This window comes from Cupressus sempervirens, chromosome 10 (assembly GCF_028749045.1).
Source record: "Cupressus sempervirens isolate cs-2001-9-10 chromosome 10, ASM2874904v1, whole genome shotgun sequence".
NCBI lineage: Eukaryota > Viridiplantae > Streptophyta > Pinopsida > Cupressales > Cupressaceae > Cupressus > Cupressus sempervirens.
The window spans coordinates 99,426,555-99,447,552 of NC_143127.1; the positions used below are offsets into that span (position 1 = coordinate 99,426,555).

Genomic DNA, 20,998 nt, shown 5'->3' on the forward strand with positions numbered 1-20,998 from the left:
GTACCACAATTGCACACTATTCTCCTATGTGCATGCCACATCATCCTCCACGTTGATGCTCAGACCATGCACACAAGCCAAGCTTCTTGTCAAAATCCTTTTCTTTGACATTTATGCTAGCAAGCATTGGTATTAAAAAATACTAAGAAGTGTTAGCGTGCAAGCAATATGAAACTATACCCCTATGCATTTTTTGCCAAAATATGCAAATAATGAACTATTACATTAAAATCTTCCCTTCTTCCAATCTACTCATGGCCTTGTGTGATCATGTGGACTCTTTGTTGGAGACCTTCATGTTGGACGTGGATGCCCTCTTGAATGACACCCCCATTGATTTAAAATTCAACCCAACCAAAATATAGGCTTTACTAACATTTCAAAGGAAAAATATGACACCATTATGATTCTAATAAAGTGTAATCATGAAAATGTAGGTCATTAAGTCTGGAAAGGCTTATGGAATTTACTCCCCCAAAATATTGCAAATTTTCCATTTTTTACCTCAAAAATATCCATTCAATGACATCTCCCATGCCAAATTTTCCATTGCACATTGCAAAATAATGATAAACTACATTTGCAGTAATTGCTAACATGGCTTGCCTAGACACATACTTATAGAGGCTACTCTTGTAGGGGTATAATTTGTCAATTTGTAAGATCTAAAAAGGATTTTTGACAACCTTGTAATGTTTGGTAGATAGTTACTATTGTTTATCTAGGATTTAATGAATTATAAAAGCATTTTAGATATATATAGTTGTTAACCTATTGTCTTATTCTTTGTCAGAGTGGATTGCTTTGTTAAGCCTCATTTTCCTTCATTCCTCCCCATGATAATGATGTTTAGGCAATAGAATTTACAGGATTTAATTTCCTAAGACATCATACTCAAACTATGAAAAAATTGGATGGAGCTCAAAGATATCTTTCGTGATCATTAAGGCCCTCCTGAACAATTATTGGTAGATTTTAGTTGAACAAAATTATCTAATTTATTGTGACCAACCATGATTATTATGTGATGTGTTCCTTCTAAATTTATTATAGTTCTCTTTATACAAGATTTATTTATTTATTTCCATTTCTCCTTTCAAAAACATTTTATACAGTGCCAACTTGGATTGGGCGGAGGAATCATATGCACCTCCATTTCATTCTTTAGTGTTACAAAAACTATTGCGACAGCTTCTCCAGCCTTTTTTAATTTCTTCAAGTTGTTAAATTTTTCTAGATATATTCTCATTTCCCAGCTAGTTATTAAAAATGGACCTACTAATAGGTGTAAGGAAGAAAAGTTGCATGAAATCTCTTCCTACTCTAATCTTGAGAGGATGGTTATGCAACTTCTGCTAACTATTACAAAGATTTCAATTGACAAATAAAAATGCATAAATAAAATATCACAATAAACACATAACACAGTAATTATTGTGCAGACACCCTTCTGGGAGAAAAATCCCACCCTCCAAAACTCACACAATGTATTATCAAAGATCAAGAAGATTATAATACACTTGTAATGCAAGTTCTTATAGGAGCACATCACTACAACTCAAACTCAGAGAGACTCCTTTTAGCACCTAGTCTTGCAAACTAAACTTGATGATACAAACACCTCCCCAAGCCCTCCTTTTATAGTGATTTTATAACCTAGAAACCATTTGGGGTTTTACAAAAGCATGGTCCAAAAGCATGGGAAAAACAACCATGCCACATGTTACCCACTTGTCATTTGTAACTCCAAGATGGGAAAACAACCAAGCTAAAATAGTATTTTTGTCCATAATTTTGCCCTCTAGTTTAGACCCCCATAAAATTCATAGAATGAGTTGTTTATACTCTAACAATGATCCTCCTATATTCTACTAGGGACAAGATACATTTTTAAAAACTCATACACCTTTTTCTAACACATAAATATGTGGAGAAATACCACAAACAAATTCTAGAATTTTCTAGAAAAAGTTTGCAAGGTTGAGACACAATTCTCAACATTCTCCCACTTGTCAAACACCTTGCAAGAGTCAAGGAATCCAAAATATCATGGACTTAATTGCTATGGGTTGAGAGGCCCATAGACTCTGAACACCATTTGAACTTCTCTGTGCTCATAGACTTAGTTAATACATTACCAACATTTGCCAAAGTTTCTACCTTCTCCAACTTCACCTTGCCATCCTCAACCGTATCTCTCACAAAATCATATTTTACATCAATGTGCTTGGTCCTGGCATGAAATGTTGGGTTCTTTGCTAGGAATATTACACTTTGATTGTCACTTTAAAAATTCATTGCACCCTGTTTGAACTCTATATCTGAATACAATCTCTTTAGTCAGATGACTTCATTGTAGGCATAAGTAGCTACCATATGCTCTGCCTTTATAGTGGACAAAGCAACGCCATCTCTTTGTTATCCAACTGATTGCACCATTGAATAATGTAAACACATATGCACTGGTGGATCTTCTTCTATCAACCTTGCTAGCTTAGTATGAATCTACATAGCCTTGAATATCCAAGGAATGATCATTTATTGTTTCATGGAAACATATAGAGTACTCTGAGGTATCCCATAAGTATCCAAAAAATCTTTTTATTGCATTCAAATGTGTTCTTCCTAGATTAGACATGTAACAGGAAAGTACTCCCACTACTTGGACAATGTCTAATCTTGTACATACCATAGCATACATCAAACTTCCAACAACACTTTGATACAGGACTCGAATCATCTCTTCCATATCCAATGGGGATGTAAGACACTGTGAGCTAGAAGGCCTTGTTCTATTAGTAATAGGAACAATCAATGGTCTAGAATCCTTCATATTGAATCTTTTCAAAATAATACCAACATACTTACTCTAGCCTAGCTAAAGCTTTTTCTTTTTCCTATCTCTTATAATCTCCATTCCCAAAATGTGCCTTGTTGCACCAAGATCTTTCATTTGAAACTTTGTTGAGAGCTGAGATTTAAATTATGCAATCAAACCTTTTCCTTTGCCAATAAATAACATGTCATCAACATATAAGGCAATAACATAGAAATAATCACCATTAGACTTGTAATATATATATAGTGATCATATTTAGATCACACAAATCTAAAACTCAAAACATATGTATCAAACTTCTGGTACCACATTCTAGGACTTTGTTTTAAACCATACGGGGATTCTTCAACTTGTAGACCAAATGACTTTTGGCTTTCACCACAAAGTGCTCTGCTATGTCATCTAAATTTATTCCTCCAAATCTCCATGAAAAAATGTTGTCTTCACATCCATATGATCAACTTCTAGATCATAAGCCGCTGAAATAGAAAGTAAAAATTAAATGGATGTCATTTTTGCTATAATAGAATTTTTTTCTCCATAATCAATTCCTACAACTTGGGAGTAACCTATAGCAACCAATCATTCTTTGTACTTCTGAATGCTTCCATATGAACCTATCTTCCTTTTGAACACCCATTTACAACCAAAAAGCTTCTGTCCTTCAAGCAATGCCACAAGGTCCCATGTGTCATTCCTCTTAAGAGATGTCATATCTTCTTCCATGGCTATTTCCCATGACTCTAAATCATTCATACCAAGAGCCTCTTCTATAGATTTTGGTTCATCAATATACCTTCAATCATCAAGGCAATATCCATACCTTTTTGGTACTTTCCTCTTTCTACTAGACCTTTGAACAAGATCTAGTTTACATTCAAGTTCATGTTTAGGTTCTCCTTCTTCTAATGATTCTGAACTCGTAGAGCTCTCCCAAACATCTTGTCTTTCTAAGGGCCTTGATTCAACTTTCTCAGGTGTAGCAGGAAGTTGAATCACATATTTCTTTTCTTCTATCCATTCTAGATGGACTATAACAAAAGAAGGCTTAATTTTTCTAAAGATAACACTTCTCAAATAAAATAACTTTTATGCAACAGGATCCCAAAGCTTGCATCCTTTCACACCATAACTATATTTGATGAAGATACATTTGACAGCTTTGTTGTCCTAATTTTTCTACTTCTCCTTTGGCACATGCTCATATGCCTCACAACCAAAAATTCTCAAATGTCTTGTAGTGTCTGCCCCTAGTTTGCATTTTGCTATTGTTGTCAAACTCTTTTAAGACAATTTTATGATGATGATAATTAGTAACATTATTTTGAGATTATCAGATATTGTTTTAGATTCAATTTATTATATGATGAGATTACTTGGTACTTTATAGTTCATGTATGCATGATGATTATTCAAGTGATTTCAATTATTGATGATGATTAGATAGATGGTTTATTCTGTGTGTGTTTTCTTATGGATACTTACCTCATACTTGCATGTGAATGGTGTGTGTGTTTGTTTTCTTTCTGTATGGCATTTCTAATGTGGTTAAGGAAGGGAGTCATAGTCACCTGCTAGTTGGGATCTACATGATGTACCACTTCTTTCCATTGCCTATTTAGCTTAGTATATATATTGTGCTTATACATGCATGGGTTTTATGTAGGTTGTAGGTACTAGGTATCGACTTCCCTGAATTGTCAGGATGAGCGTACCCTATCACATTATCTCAATGGTAAGCGAGGGGAGATAAATACTCAAGTCCAAATCCCAACCCTTTAAGCCATTTGTCCTAATTGAAAATTAGGACAAGTATCTGAGTTGAGGACCCTCTGAATGCATTAGATGACATAATTCGTGATATTGACCCCTTAGTTTGATTTTGTATGTGTTTTGCTATGATGGGTTTTTGTATTTTACTTTATGAGTCTTTAGTGTATTTTCTATTAATTAAGCCTAATTAAAAGATTTAGTTAATTGTATAATTTAATGGAAAATTAATATTAAATGGGAAATTAATAAAATAAAATAATTAAATTTGAAGATAAAAGTTCTAATTTTAAAGTTGGAATGTGATAATATTTATTAATTTAATAATAATATATTTAGAGCTCATTTTTATTTTATCAATTAAGTTTCAAAAATAAATTTAAAAGTGGAAAAGATATTAAAATTATTAAAAGATTCTAGATCACATGATGCGTGCATGTAATTAAAATATATTAAGATAAAACAAGTGGATTTAATAAAGTGAGTGCATGAGATTTAAAATTAATAAATTAATTTAAAAGGAGTCAAATGAATATTAAATAAATAAATTTAATAAATTAAGGTGTATTATTTTAATATTTATTCACATAGGAGTATGTGAACTCTTGTAAGTTGTCATGTTGACAACACAGGAGTTTGCACTCTAATTATGCACATGTTGTCTACACTTAGGAGTTAGCAAATTATTTGAGCACACGGTCTCTACAACATTTTAGACACCTCATCATGTTTATCTTCTTATTGTGGAAGTTATGTGCTTGGTTGTCATGCGTATCTCTTAGTTCTTTCTAGACACGTTCTAGATGCATCTTAGAGGCCTTTATATAGAGGCTCTCTTAGTGTGTTTGGACAAGCTTACATGCATTCAAGAAGCTCATATGCTTCTACATGCTCATATGCTTCTACAAGCACTTCTAGTCACTTGGGGGTTTTGGTTGGTTCGGTTCTTGGAGGAATTGTGAATGTTGGAGAAGGAAAGAAGTTTTGAAAAGGAGAAGGTTCTAAGAGGAGGAGCTTCTCTAAAATTTTATGAGGTGTAGCGAATTAGCATCAGTGTCCAGGTAGGCACTCGTGATTATTTCGCGTATTTTATTATGCTCTTTCCCTTCTTGTCTTCATTGTGTCTATTATGTGTGTCTGAATAATTCTCTATGAATGAATCTTCAATTTTGTAATTTGGAATTTGGGCATGCATATTGTTTCATCCAGTTATGGGAATTAAAAATATTATTACAATCTTCCCTTAGTAGAATCGTGATTTGGAAATTGATTCGAGTTTGGGTTCGAATTAAATTAGAATCTTATTATTATGCATTAGTTTTATATGATTTATTAACTAGTCTAATTGAATTAAATTAAGATTAGTTAATAATTGAAGGGGTGTAATTAATTATTAGTCAATTTTAGTAAATAGATTTTTAAATAAGTGCAAATTAAAAGAAAAGAGATATCAATAAATGTTTAGTGGAATTAAATAATTATTGAATTATTAATGAGATTGATTTTACTTAAAATCAATGAAGATTATTTTAAATAAATGATTGTCCTTGAAGTGTTTTAAGGAAATTGTAAACTAATTATTTGAAAATTGATAAGTATTATTCTAATGTTTTGAATAATGTGAATGATTTTATCTAAAAGTCAATGGGAACTAGTTCAATGATTTAAATAAGTAAATAATTATCTTATGATTATTTTAGAGAATTGTTTTAAAATAATGGAGGGATAATTCTATGTTTTATTCAAAAATAATAAATGGGCTGAGTTGTAGATTAAATGAAGAATCTTATACACTTCAAATGTACTTGAAAACGAAAACTGAAACCTAATATTTGGCTTAACCATGTGATTACGAAAGAAAACTAAAATATGTGTTTGTATCTTGTTCTTTATGCTATCCATGTTTGGGGTTTGGGTGGTCCTAGAGTGTTGACCAGTTAGGATGTCTACCAAAGGCTTGGGAGGTATGCAAATGTGATGGCATGTTGATGTTATTTGGTCTCGATTCTTTTAAAACCCAACCATGGTAATGTGATGGCATGCTCTATGAGATGTTTGTATTTACTGATTGTTATTGCTTTCTAGTCTTCTTGTGTGAAGCTGAGGTGTATGTATTTGAGACACTTGACTTAACCATTTTTTAGTCATTGATCAGTTATCCTTGGACTACTTTCCAATTGCCATGACAGGACTGAAGTGTTGACTTATTTCTTGATGTATGTTATTACTTTTGCTACTATGTGTTTGATATGAATGGTTTGTCTTTCATGTTTAAAAAAAAAAATTGTTTGGCAAACTTAGTAAAATTTTAGGTTAATTCTTTTCGATTCCTTGGCGGGGTGTTACATGTCTTAATGCATTGTAATTAAATCTAAAAATAAGAAACTCTCTTTTAGATCTATATATAGCAATTGAGACTTAGCATGAATTCTTCTTATTAACAAAATAAATCTAATTTGAAAATAAAATTTATAAAGGCAATAATATATTCTTTAAGGGAGGAAGGCATATTAAGGAAAGTCTAATTAACTTGACTTCTATGTATAACATCATGGTTGCTAATAAAATTAGAATAGTATGCTCTAGTCAACTCCCTTTTAAAATAGGATAAAAATAATTACAAGAGTTGAGGAATGGAGTATGAGTTGCATCGATATCATAATGATATGATACAAAAGAAAAGAAACGGGAATAAAAGCAACATACGATATGCATTGAAGGATCCCAACTAAATACTTATTTAATCGTCACCAATTCATAAGTAGAAAGTATTGATTTAAAATATCAAAGTTAATTCTCAAGAGAATGACATCTTAAGAGTTGAGTATATAGGCAACATTGATCTATAATAGAAAACAACATGAATTAGAAAAAATAATATGTAAAAAGGTCTTAACGCATTGTAATTTACAAATACCAAAAGATATTATGCAAGTTTGACTTATTGTAAAACTATAGCAAGAATATTTAAGAACTTACTACCCTCAAGGTACTAATAGTAAAATAAAAATACATACCTAGAAATTAGTATCCAATGTATAGCGAACATGAATATCTTAAGATTCATACTGATGTAGTGCAAGGCAAGAGAATCCCCAAAGGAGATATCCAAACTCCCAACAACTAACCACATAGCAGAAACACAATAATAATGCAACCCAAATACAAGATCTGATACCAAATTACAACTCTTTATTCATGGAATAACTGATTATATGCAATATGACCAACTGCAAGGCCTTCCAAGTTAGGGCCAAATACAAACAACAATTACAATATCAGTTATGCAAGATCCCACAAGATCCAACTCACAAACCCAATCCCAACTAGCCTAGAGCCATAATTGGATAAGAATACCAAGAAGAATCCACACTTGTACCCTCAGGTCTACCAAGAAATCCTTTGATTCTCAAGTCGTAGCCCTAGTTCTTCAAAATTCACATCTAGCCTTCATCCTCTTCTCCAAGTTGGATGACCACACTACCCGTACCCCTAAAGACTCCACAAAACCCCTTACTTATACCCAACTAAGACACAAGTCAACTCATTTGATTACAAACTAATTAAATCCCTTACATTAAATATATAATGAGCCACAAGTAGACTACAAAAAAAATTAAATACCCATAAATAAATTAAATGCCAAAAGTAGGCTCAAAGACAACTTGGCACCAATAGGAACCAAGATCAACTTGAGCATCAAGAAGACTAAGCCAAGCATCAATGAATTCCCAGGCATTGCTGAGCTCCTAGACCTCACCAAGCTCCCAAGCATTTTCGAGCATCACAGTGTCTATTGAGCTCCTCGGCCAAAACTAGACCCTTCAGCGATCAAGCACCATTGTTTGATGACTAAGTCCACAACACTTAGCTAGAATACCTCCAACCATGTAGGATTGCAAGCAAGTGCAAGATGCTCCTACATCACAAACCATCTCTGCAATCACCTCCACAAAATATATGTAAATGGAATGATCCCCTCGCTAATAGTATATCCATGGATATTATAGCTAATAATAATGAAGATAACAACTCTATTCTAAGGGGATCCTATTGTTCTATTGATAAAGACACAACCACTAAAAATATTAATATAAATACTGTTAGAATGAAAATCTTTTAGTATTAATATTCCAATATTATTTTAATCACTATTATTAATAATATTGCAAATATACATTGACCTCATCATAGAACTATTATTTTACTGGCTATAATTATCATAGTTCAATAATTTGGTATTTGCGTTATCAATTTACTATGGACATAGACAATTAATGATATTGCTAATACCTACAATCATTTAATCTAATAAGTTATAATTAAAATAAAATTGATTTCTATATTTAGTATTCAATATTCTCACAAACTATAGTATTAAACCATCATGACTACACTACTAGAATCATAAACAATGTTTAATAATAATAATACTTTAAAAGGACTTAATAAATATTTATGCACAATAACATAAATCTACCCATTAAATTAAAGCATTGTCACATGACCATAAGAGTGTATCTTTATATGTACTAACCCTTAGATGCACACTTCAGACGAAGTTCATGAATATGGTATAGAAAATAGGTGGACATTACAACAATTAAAAATCAAATCTTCATCACTATTGTTGAAACAAACTCAAAAAAAATCAAAACGATGAAGAAACAACCAAAATAAACCACCAAATTATCCCCAAAATCTTTGATAAATGTTAGAATTTTTACAACAAATCCTGTAGGAGCTGGGATTATAAGCCAAAAATAAAACACAAGCTACAATAAGAATTGAAGCATGAACACAAAATAAGAACAATATTACAATATGTTCAATATGTGTTGGTCTAGCCATCTTGGTCAACGTTTACATGTGAGATAACCTGTTTATATTGGCGAGAGTCAAAGTTATGCACCTACCAAAGTTGGACACCTACCAAAGTTAGGAACCTACTAAAGGTAGGTGGCACGTGAGAAATGAAGACATGTGTTTAATTCCTATGAGGAATTAAATATATGTCTCATAATATATCCCAATAATGCCTACATAAATAAACTAAACTCACCTAAGTAAACTTAAGTAAATAGAGAAATTTGCAAAATCCAATTTACTCTAAGACACCCACCCCCCCACCCCTTGTTGCAACTTAGGGAGATGTACTTAAGCTTACAATGTAGCTACAAACAATGCACAAAAGCCAAGGCAACTACAAACAAACTTGGGTCCTGGCAACAAGGCCTAATTAGGTACCCAATCACAACCAAATCTCTATAAAGTGGAGAAATAGAGAAAACCCAATGGGAAAAAATCTACTCCAAAAAGAGATAGCTGAAAAAGAAAGTACAAATTTTCAACAGACTCTCTCAAAATCATAAGTACAATAATACCCCTCTAGAAAGGGGCTCAAACTCCATAGCCCCCCCCCCAAATGGTAGAACTATTGTGTCGATGATCAAACCAATGTGGCTCCAATCTTGAAGCAGAAAAGGTAATGAACAAAGAAGAGGAAACCCCAAAATGTGAGGAGAAACTGGAAGTCTAAGATTATGCTCAAAGGAGTATGCATGAGAATCTTGAAATGAAATCTCAAATGGTGATGTGATAATAGGTGTGTTGAATCTTTCATCCAAGAGGAGATGAATTTCCTTTGAAATATCTACAACAACTACACTAGGTGGGTCGATGAATGGAGTTGCAATGTCAGGGAGTGTTGAAGATGAATTGTGTGCAATTTGAACAGTCCCAATCAGTGTAGTGTATGAAGGCCAAACATAGTCCAATGCCTACTGTAGACACCTAAATTTGATTACACTACTTTAGTAATCCTATTTAGTTATCTCTAAAGGCATCATTAATTAAATTTTTATTTAATTAATCCTTTGCCATCCCTAGTTGATTAATTTAATTAATCATCTATAGTCCTAATTGATAAATCAAATAACCTATTATTTATCAATTAAATCCTATTCTTCTATCTAATTCCAAAAATCCCCATTTATTAAATAAATCTATTTGATAAATAAAATCTTCAAATCTAAAAACCCCTAACTTATCCCTAATCCTCCATTTAGCCTAATCCACCCCATCCACCCATACTAACCTAGCTTAGCCACTAACTCACCCAACCTCATTAATGCCATCCACTTGCACATCTCTAACATCTCTAATCTAATCCTAAACCCAAGCCTAATCCACCCCCTAATGTTGTCACATTCCTTAAACAAGTTTAAGACTTTCCTAATCCAAACCAAAGTCTCCCCTCAAAAATCCCAACCACCAAGTCATGAGTGCTCTTACAAACCATAAAAGACTCTTACAAGCCCACTCATGACTCTTACATCCATCTTCCACACTCTTCCCTCTTCCAAACTCATTCCTCTTACATACTCAACCCCACTCATCATGCCTTTAACCAACCCTTTACCCTACCCTCTCACACTCATCCTCCTTGTGACAAGTGTCACCTTCCCATTAGTGCTAAACAAGCACAATCCATGTGCTCCCCTTCGAGTGCATCTTAGCCCTCCTTAACCATCTCCCCATCCTTGCATCTAAGCCCTCCATCCCTCTACCCCTTGGCCTATAAATTGAATCCTATCCCAAGCCATTTCATCAACAATCTTTGAGCTAAAGTTACCATGCTATTTTGAGAACCAAAGCCATCAATCTTACCCTTATAATGCCAAATTGAGAGCTCACAAAGCTACCAATTTTCCATTACCCACCTCCATTGAAGCAGCTTTTGAGCATCTTGAGCATACATCCACATCAAAAGGACACATCTACAGAATCAAGAAAGCATGGAGTGTTTTCTCTTGTGAGGTTTGCACTTTTTGTTTTGCTTTTCTTTGTCTAAACATATATGTGAATTTAGTTTATGGTTTGTGAATGTTTACTTTATTTTTTAATGTTCTTTGCATACTAAATCTTGTTCTACACCTACAAACAATATTTCTCCCTTGAGGAAGAAGATATACTAGGTATAAATGCAAGAATGCTTCCCATTGTGGATAGGAAGTAAGAGGAATCTCCAATATATGAGTATGATCATATAGAACCATGTAATGTGACTTATCAAGTGAAGATGAAGATTTGTGAATATCAATCTCCAAATGCTCAAATATCTTCTCTGAATAGATGTCCTCCAAATGTGCTAGAAAAGTATCCTCAATCACATCAAATTCAAAGGAATGATACTGATGAGAATGATGAGAGATAGAATATTCTCACATAATAAATAAAGAAAAATCATCCTCAAAGAGAAGATGAATGTTGCTGATGATGTCTCCCAAATCCTCAAAGTGTGATTCCACAAATAATCCTACAATGTCTATAAGGAAGTCGTCTGAAGGAACAATATCTAGAAGACACGAAATAATCTACTACAAAGAATCATTGGAAGCTTTCAAAGAAGCAACACTCAATTTTGTAGAAGCAACAATAGAAGAAGGATCACCAAACTAATTATCCAAGTGAGATGCATCCAAATGAGATGGGGCAATAGAAGCCTCAATATCATCCATAGAAGCTTGGCTATCTAAGGAAACATCACTTTCATATATGATTTTTAGATGATGGTCCAAGAAATGAAAGGGCACTCTATGTGCTCAATATGATGTAAAATGTCCTCAAATATAGTAAGACATATTAGTCCATAGGCCATGTCATTACAATTCCACCATGCTATTTTATGTTCATAATTGCTTGGCTTAGGAACACATCCTAGGAGATAGGGCAGTAGATCTTGCTCAAGATAATGATTCATTATCCCTTGTTTCCATAACATATAGTTTTCTAAGTTTAGCTTAACAATAAAAGGATTAATAATTCATGAGACATGATTAAGTTCCCCAAATGATGGAATGCATCAAGAGTATGAAAAAGTGCATGAGACAACCCCCCTTTTCACTAGATCAAGGATCACCCCCCAAGATGCAATTATTTTTCCACTTTACAATTTAGTGCTTATACAATTGCCAAGAAAACAAGATTGGAATAGAACACTACAAAGAGCTTTCCAATGCCTTTTTTTGTTGGTCAAAAATGAAGCTCAGATGAACAAGATACAATATTCGAAATGTAGAAAAATAAATTTCAGCCTTTGATAGTGAAAATAGGTATTTAAATAGAATAAATATCTGATGAAACCAACACCATCATGATGGGCTCAAAACCAACTTTCCGATTATATCTCTTTTTTAGAAAATAGAGTCTGAATGCTCAAGATATGAATAAAAAATTGAATGTTGCTCCTTATGGCTTAAAAAGACATGTAGAAGGCCTAAATAGTGTTGATGTCATCATAGCATTAGTAGTATATGGAAAACAATTTGATGGCCATATGATCATCACCAGAAAAATCACCTCCTTTATCAGAAAAAAATTCGGCTACCAGAAAAGGAAAACTCGAGTGTCGTGAAAACAATAGATGTCGATAAGGTTTGTTGGGCAACTTGAGTAGAGAGCTTGTGGAGGAGCAAGCCGCTAGTTGAGCAGGGCCACCGAAGGTTAGGGGTCTGAGCCTCAGTGTCCAGGAAGAGTTGCGGGCTACAATGACAATGGTAGCAGGTGGCGTGGGTCATGGTGGGGGAGTCCATCTTTCAAATTTTTTTGTTAAAACACACACACACACAAATATATATATATATATATATATATGCAAAATTTACACAAAAAAAGTGTCCACAAAATGCTTTTATTTATTTAAAAATATAGAAATATACATTTTTAAATAAATAAAAAACTTGCACATGCATATGGTGCAATAAATATTTCAACAAAAAATGGTGAAATGCAAAAAAAATTATTAAAAAAAAAAAATCACCTTGGTTCACATGTTAAGGGTTTTGACATGCTAGGAATCGAATTATGAGGTTTGTTTGGGCCAAGGTGCTTCGAATAGAAGCTCCTCTGCATATCCAACTAAAATCCTCTAAATCCTTTTGATCATTCAAACACTCCAAAGATCTTCAAATACGAGTGAGTAGTTTTCAGATATGAGGCTCTAATACCATGTTAGAATTTGTAGGAACAGCTTTGATACCATATTAGAATTTGTATAACAAATCCCATAGGAGCCAGCATTATAATCCAAAAGCAAAACACAAGCTACAAGAAGAATTGAAGCATGAACACCAAATAAGAACAATATTACAATATGTTCAATATCTGTTGGTCTAAGCCATCTTGGTCATCTTTTACATATGAGATAGCCTGTTTATATAGGCAAGAGTCAAAGTTAGGCACCTGCCAAAGGTAGGTGGCATGTGAGAAATGAAGACATTCATTTAATTCCTATGAAGAATTAAATATATGTCTAATTAAATATCTCAATAATGCCTAAATAAATAAACTGAACTCACCTAAGTAAACTTAAGTAAATAGAGAAATTGCAAAAATCCAATTTACTCTATTACTACTCTTGGGCTCACCATAAGAAGGTCCACTACTATAGCCAAAAGAACCCCCATAAGAAATAGGGGCACCTTGTGGATAATGGTCCCCATAAGGTCCACTAGGGTACCCTAAAGGAGGGTCAGTATCATAAGAGTATTATTGAGGAGGGTTAGAATCATAAGTATAAAGGTGCCACTAGGATAAATAAGGGTCAAGGGCATACTCCCTTGTTCCATAGGGCTAGGGATAAGGGTACTGCTGCTCTGGCCATCTCTTTTCCCTCAGACAGATTGTGATTTCAAGTTTACCTTGCAGGTGACCCAAGGTGCACTTCAATTTGAGGGTTCATTCTTGCCTCTAATCGAACCCTACTTCATCCAGGATTTTTGAGAGTCGAACCCTGGCCATCCCAATCAGGAGTTTTGTCTCCTCGAAGGGATTTTCATGAATAATTTCAATCTTTAGCTTGATGTCTTCCAGCTATTTTGTAACCTGAATGATGAGCTTCTTATTCCATGAGGGTTTTGTATCATCCTCTTGATCATGAGATCTACATCTATAGGCTTTGGGCACCCTGAAATTTTCTCAAAAATTGGAGGATTTGAATGAAAGCTTCTCTATAAGGGGTTCTAACAAGAAAAAATTGTGTTAGTTTTCATAAGAATGATTTTTTTTATTCCCTTTTTTCATCATAACTATGTTGGAAGAATTTTGGATTAAAGTTGATGTAAATTTTTGTATGGAGGTTTAGAATTTTTTGCCTAGCCTCTTTGGTTAAGAAGAAAGGATGGACTAGGGGTATTCATTCCATCTAGGGCATGATTTTAGCCTCATCCCTTTTCAAATTTTGGGCGCCTTACATCAGGGCATGATTGTAGCCTCATCCCTTTTTAGATGCCAGGGGCCTTGCACTCAGCAAGACTTCCCCTTTAATACTTGACTTGTTATCCTTTAATTGTTGCACACTACTCCATGAAATATTATTATTTTAATGTATCTTGGAGACCTTCAAATTTTGAATTTCCCTCTATTGTTTCACCTAGTCACACTCAGGTCAATGTACTGTCAGTGCCACATGGAATACTTTGATTGGTCCAGCATTGAAACCCATGTGCTCTAGCAACTTGCCACTTCAGCACCCTACATAGTCACCAACATCCTTTGGTTGCCCCACTACATGGTACAATATGATTTTCTCCTAGATCCTAGTCATTGTCACAACATAAACCTTACCTTGCCACTTGAGACACGTGTCAACATTTTGTATTCTCACATCCATTAATGTTTGAGCATCTTTTGTTGTGACAATGTGACGACCATTGATTCTTGTTTTACCATTAATGCTAGTCCCACAATTTGTTCACCAATTAATTCCATGCGGTGCTCTTATATTTGTTGTTTGATTACACCTTAATTTCCAACTAGCCACCACATTACCACCTTGTTGGTCCTTTTGTGCCACATGTCACCCATCACATTCTTGCATTAACATCATTCGAGACCCACCACATCTTGGGAGAATGTGATGTGTTGTCACTTGTCCATCTTGTCGACTTGGTTGCCTCAATCCACATACCACATGTAAGCCTCCTATTCATTTTTAGGTTTCCATGTCATCATCTCTGTTGGTACCACAATTGCATAATATTCTCCTGCGTGTATGCCAAATCATCCTTCATGTTGACATTAGGACCCACACATGCAAGCCAAGCTTCTTGTCAAAACCCTTTTCTTTGACATTTACGATAGAAAAAATTGGTATTAAAAAACACTAATGGTGCGGTCCCATGGAGGGGCTTCCTAAAAATATTCAACAGGTGCTACTGAGACTTTTTAGGATAATTTTAAAGTGGGAGGTCCCATGAATCTTGAAGTGGAGTTTATGCTTAAAAGTTTAACCTCCATAATTTATGGAAGCTGGTGGTCTCATGAACTGCATTTTTAATTTACATAACTAAATCATTTAAAAATAATATCGATAAAAATTTAAAAACATATTCAATTTACAAGTGGGAAATAAAAATCCTAAGCGAGTGGGCAATCTCTAGCCCCCTACCTTTTCCACCTGCTCAAATTTGCACCCTAAAAAGTAGGGGCAACTATTTTTCAAGAGAAGATTCTATTTAATCCTGTAACATTTTTTTATATCACTTCATGGGACCTTCCACTCCATAAAAATAGATCCTGAAGCCCCCCTATGGGACTACACCCTAAGAAGCTTCATCGTGCAAGCAATATGAGACCAGACCCCTTTGCATTTTTTGCCAAAATATGTCAATAACAAAATATCATGTTAAAATCTTCCCAACTTGTGATCTCCTCATGACCTTGTGTGATCATGTGGACTCTTTTTCCATGTGGTGGATTGACCCTTACCATGTTTTTGTGACCATGCCAACCTCCAACATGGAGTCTCTGTTATAAAAATACTTTTGCATTTGCAAACAATGATGTTCTCTTTGATCTACAACTCCCCCTCTCTAACATGGTCCAATTGACCTCCTTTCAAATTGTATCTGTGTCATGGTATCTTAGGCATTCCAACTCAACGACCCCATGTGTTTGCAAAATAATGATCAAATACCCCTGCAATAATCAGTGATGTGGCTTTCCTGAACACACGCTTCTAGAGGCTATTCTCATAGGGATATAATTTCTCAATTTGTAGGACCTACAAAGGATTTTTGACAACCTTGTGATGTTTGGTAGATAATTATTGTTGTTTATCTAGGATTTAATGAATTATAAAGGCATTTCAGATATAGATAGTTATTAACCTATTTTCTTATTCTTTGTCAGAGTGGATTTCTTTGTTAAGCCCCATTTGCCTTCATTCCTCCACATGATAATGATGATAATGATGTTTAGGTAGCATACTTTACATGATTTAATTTCCTAAGATATCATATTCAAACTATGAAAAAAATGGATGGATCTCAAAGATATCTTTCATGTTCGTTAAGGCCCTTTTGAACCATTATTGGTAGATTTTAGTTGAACATAATTATCTAATTTTTTGTGACCAACCATGATCCTTGTGTGATGTGTTCCTTCTGAATTTATTATAGTTCTCTTTTTACAATGTTTATTTATTAATTTTCATTTTTCCTTTCAATTTTTTTCTCTAGTGCCAACTTGTATTGGGTGGAGGAATTATATGCACATTCATTTCATTCTTCAGTGTTAGAAAAACTATTCTGACAAATTCTCCAACATTTTTTTTATTTCTTCAGTTGTTAGTTTGTTAGATATATTCTCGTTGTCTTATTTGTTATTAAAATTAGACCTACTCATAGGGCTTGTTAAACTTGAAATGTGGATTCTCATAGTTATATAATTTAAGGTCTTCAAGCTATCTTCTTAAGAAGGCCTTTCATGTCTATGCTTATGTAGATACTTGCATACATCATTGGTCTATTGTGGAATTTTTAGTTATTATGATTCTCATCTCATTTACTATTCCAAGAAATACTTCATCATCTAAAATGTTAGGAGAAGAGAAAAAAATAGAGTTCATATATCTTAATTTTTTATAAGTCTCTTTGGTTTGATCAAATTGAATGCCCAATCTCATAACAATCACAACCCCTTTTGAAAAACCCAAATCCACCCTAGAAGACTGTTTTCCAATCTAACTTCTTTTTTGGTTAGAACTTAAGTCAATGTCTTAAATCTCATAAAGAGCCCACCTCATTGAAAAACCAAGTCTAACTCTAGAGTACATTCTTTCAATCTACTTAATATAAAGTTGAATTTAATTGCTATTTATAGTGATAACATATTCATTGTTTCAAAGCCATCTCTAAGTACCCGATTATGATGAAGTGACATGACATTTCCTCATATTTTATGAGTTACACAACAACTGTGTAATGCTCATTTTGAATTTTGGTATGAAATCAATGATTAATTTGCACCATAAGTTGTGAATGTTGAGCTATATAGTTTGGTGGGTTTACTTCAATGGGACAAATCTACAAGGTTTACTTCTTCTCTTACAAACTATGTGTTGGAATGAACACAAACTTTTTTGATGAAAAAATTTGTTGGATTTTTGAGGATTACTTTATAAGCCAATAGTGGAACATTAAAAAGTGAAAAAATCATTATGCACATAGGGATGGTGGATCCTTCAAACCACAGCAAGATCCATTGTGTTTTGTTCAAGAAGGTTGCATAATATTAACTCTGATGAGAGGTTTCTTTTCTCTTCTTAGAAAAGCCCTCAATCTTGTGATTTCTATCTTCAACAATATTATTACCTTTTTATCTCAAAATCAAGCAACTTATTTTCTTTTAACCCACTGACAAAGGAGTAGTGTCTAACTTTCGATCTTGGGAAAATAGCTATTTGTCATATTTGTTTTGATGAAAACCTCAATTTTATATTCTTAAAAAATTTCATTGTCTATATTAAATGGGGTGCCTTTTTTTATTACTACGAGGATAAGTATCCCATTTCTCTTCTTAGGCTATAGGTTTTGGGTGCAAAAATACTTCTTTTAGCTTAGTGATAATTTTTGAATCACCACTGTTAATTATGAATGCTTGTGAGAAAGACAAGTGGGATTATGTAGCAACCATTCATAATATATGAGTGAAATAAATTTTAGATTGTATATTCTTCATTAATATACTTTATTCAATAACACAAGATTTAAGAAACTAGTGCTTTGCAACATTTCTGTATCAATAATCTTAATTCATCCTTCTTATTAAATCCTTATGCAAACTTAATTAACGTGCAATTTCTATTAAGCAAATCAATTCACTCTTTGAATCAAATACAAATAGACAACTACATATCTCAAAAAAGGACACCAAGTAACATGAACCCTTGATTCATTTACTTTAGACTTGATTAATAACACATAGGAGAGACATGAAATAAAACTTTATTTCCATTAAGATTCATGATATGCTATCTATGTCATACAATATCAATACAACTCAAAATACTCAAAATACTAACATAAACTCAACAAGATTCCATTTGATCTACTCAATAGAAGAGTATCACAGTGTTGCTCATTACAATCTTGCTAGAATGAAAACATAGATTTGGAACTTGTCTAAAGTCTAGAACCAACCCTTGAGAATGAGAAAAAAGAAGAAGATATAAAAGAAGAGGAATTCAAATCTGGTTTGATTATGCCATTTGTGTTGGATACAATTGTTCAATTGTGTGTTGTCTTTGATGTTACACAAATGTCATATCAGTTATCAGATAGAGTCTACCAAGCTCAGTTGGTCAGCAAAGCAAATCACAGAGTCTACCGAGCTAGCTCGGGCGTCAAAGGTTTCTATGGCAGAAGACAGTTCTTATCAAGCTCACTCGACCATCAAAGGTTTTTGTGGCATAAGTTAGTTTCTACCGAGCTCACAAGGTCAACGAAGGAAAGTCAGTGTTTACCAAGTTCACTTGGTCTCCAAAGGATTTTGCAGAGTTTCCAATGTTCACCGAGCTTTAGTTAGTTAACACTGGAAATCATTTATGGAGTAGTGTCTACTAAGCAGGGTTGGCCAATGAACGATTTTATTGTTTTGGAAAATAAAGTTTATTTTTTTAATGTAATGATTGTAGCCGACTAATGTAATGATTATTGGTAATTGTAACTTACAAATGAGACAACTTGACAAATTGTAAGGTATAAATAAAAGGTCAAGTTGTGAATTCTAAATTGAAATGAGCAAGCATGCAAGTATATTGATTGTAAAGAAGGTGTGAGAAAATTTTAAAGAAGGATCAGATATCCTTGAGGAGTAGCAAAGTTTTATTCGATCAGAGAGGATCTAGTGCAGCAGAACAAAGATCTATATCAGAAATTCAGTTGCATCTCATTTAGGTCAACTCATTGTTACTTTCTCACAATTGTAGCAGTGATTTCCAAATCTCTTAATAGAGTTGGTTTAATAGCCATTTTGTAAATCCTCTAACAAGGTGGATAGTTCTATTGAATTGTTTTAAAGTCTTCTAGCAAGGCCACTCCTAGTAGGGTGATTAAGTCCTTTAACAAGGTCACACCTAACAATGTGTTTTGTAACCTTTAATAGGGTTGGCTCCTAACAGGGCTCACTTCAAAAGAGTGAAAATCAATAGCTAGTTACTTGGTGGTTTTTCCAATATTGGGTTTCTACATTAAATTTGGTGTCTCTCATGTTCATGTTATTTCTTTTATGCATGCATGTTAAATCTCTTTGAATGTTTAATTTCTATTAAAATAACATATAGTACATCTACTGAGTTACAACATTTTTCTGTGTGGCTACCAAGTGACAGTAGTAACTAGTTTTATAAGACATCTAAGGGATCTGTGGATTTTTTTTGTGGTAACTGATCTAACCCCGCCCCCCCCTCTCAGTTACTCCATCTATATTTCCAACAATTGGTATCAGAGCTTTTGGTGCTTGCAGTAAGTATGCCAAGGATCTAAGCTAAAGATCAGGTTGTCTTACAAGAGGGAAATTCCAAGGCTTAACAAGGATAACTTTTAAGCATGGCAAGGTATCATGAGACTCCATCTGGCTTCCATTAGAGATATAGGATTGAAATATCTTGATGAAGAGTATACAACACTTGCTGGTACACTATCTATCAATGACATTGCTGAGAAGAAGACTCATAACATAATGATGATAGAGATTGCATCAACCCTAAGCTATGAAGAATTTGATGATATTAAGGACTGTAAAACTACCTTTGAAATGTGGAACAAGTTGAAAGATATCTATGGAGGAGATGACAATGTGAGGAGAGCAAAAGTAGAAAGTCTAAGAGAGCAATTTAATTAGATGAGAATGAGAGAGGATGAGAACATTGCTAAGTATGTTGAAAGAGTCAAAGCAAGCATCAGTGCAGTCAAAGTTTTTGGAGGAGATATTAAGGAAGAAATAGTTACAAGTAAAGTTCTTAGAATATTGCTTCCCATTTATGCAATTAGAGTTTTTGTAATTCAAGAAAGAAGATATGAAGAAAATCATAAGATAAATTTAGAA

General features: G+C 33.7%; 1 pseudogene; it reads right to left on the bottom strand.

Annotated features, from left to right (window-relative positions):
* Nucleotides 1–13,978: 13,978 nt before the first annotated feature.
* LOC149532766 (uncharacterized) overlaps nt 13,979–20,998 on the bottom strand; it is a 60,312-nt pseudogene continuing 53,292 nt past the window's right edge.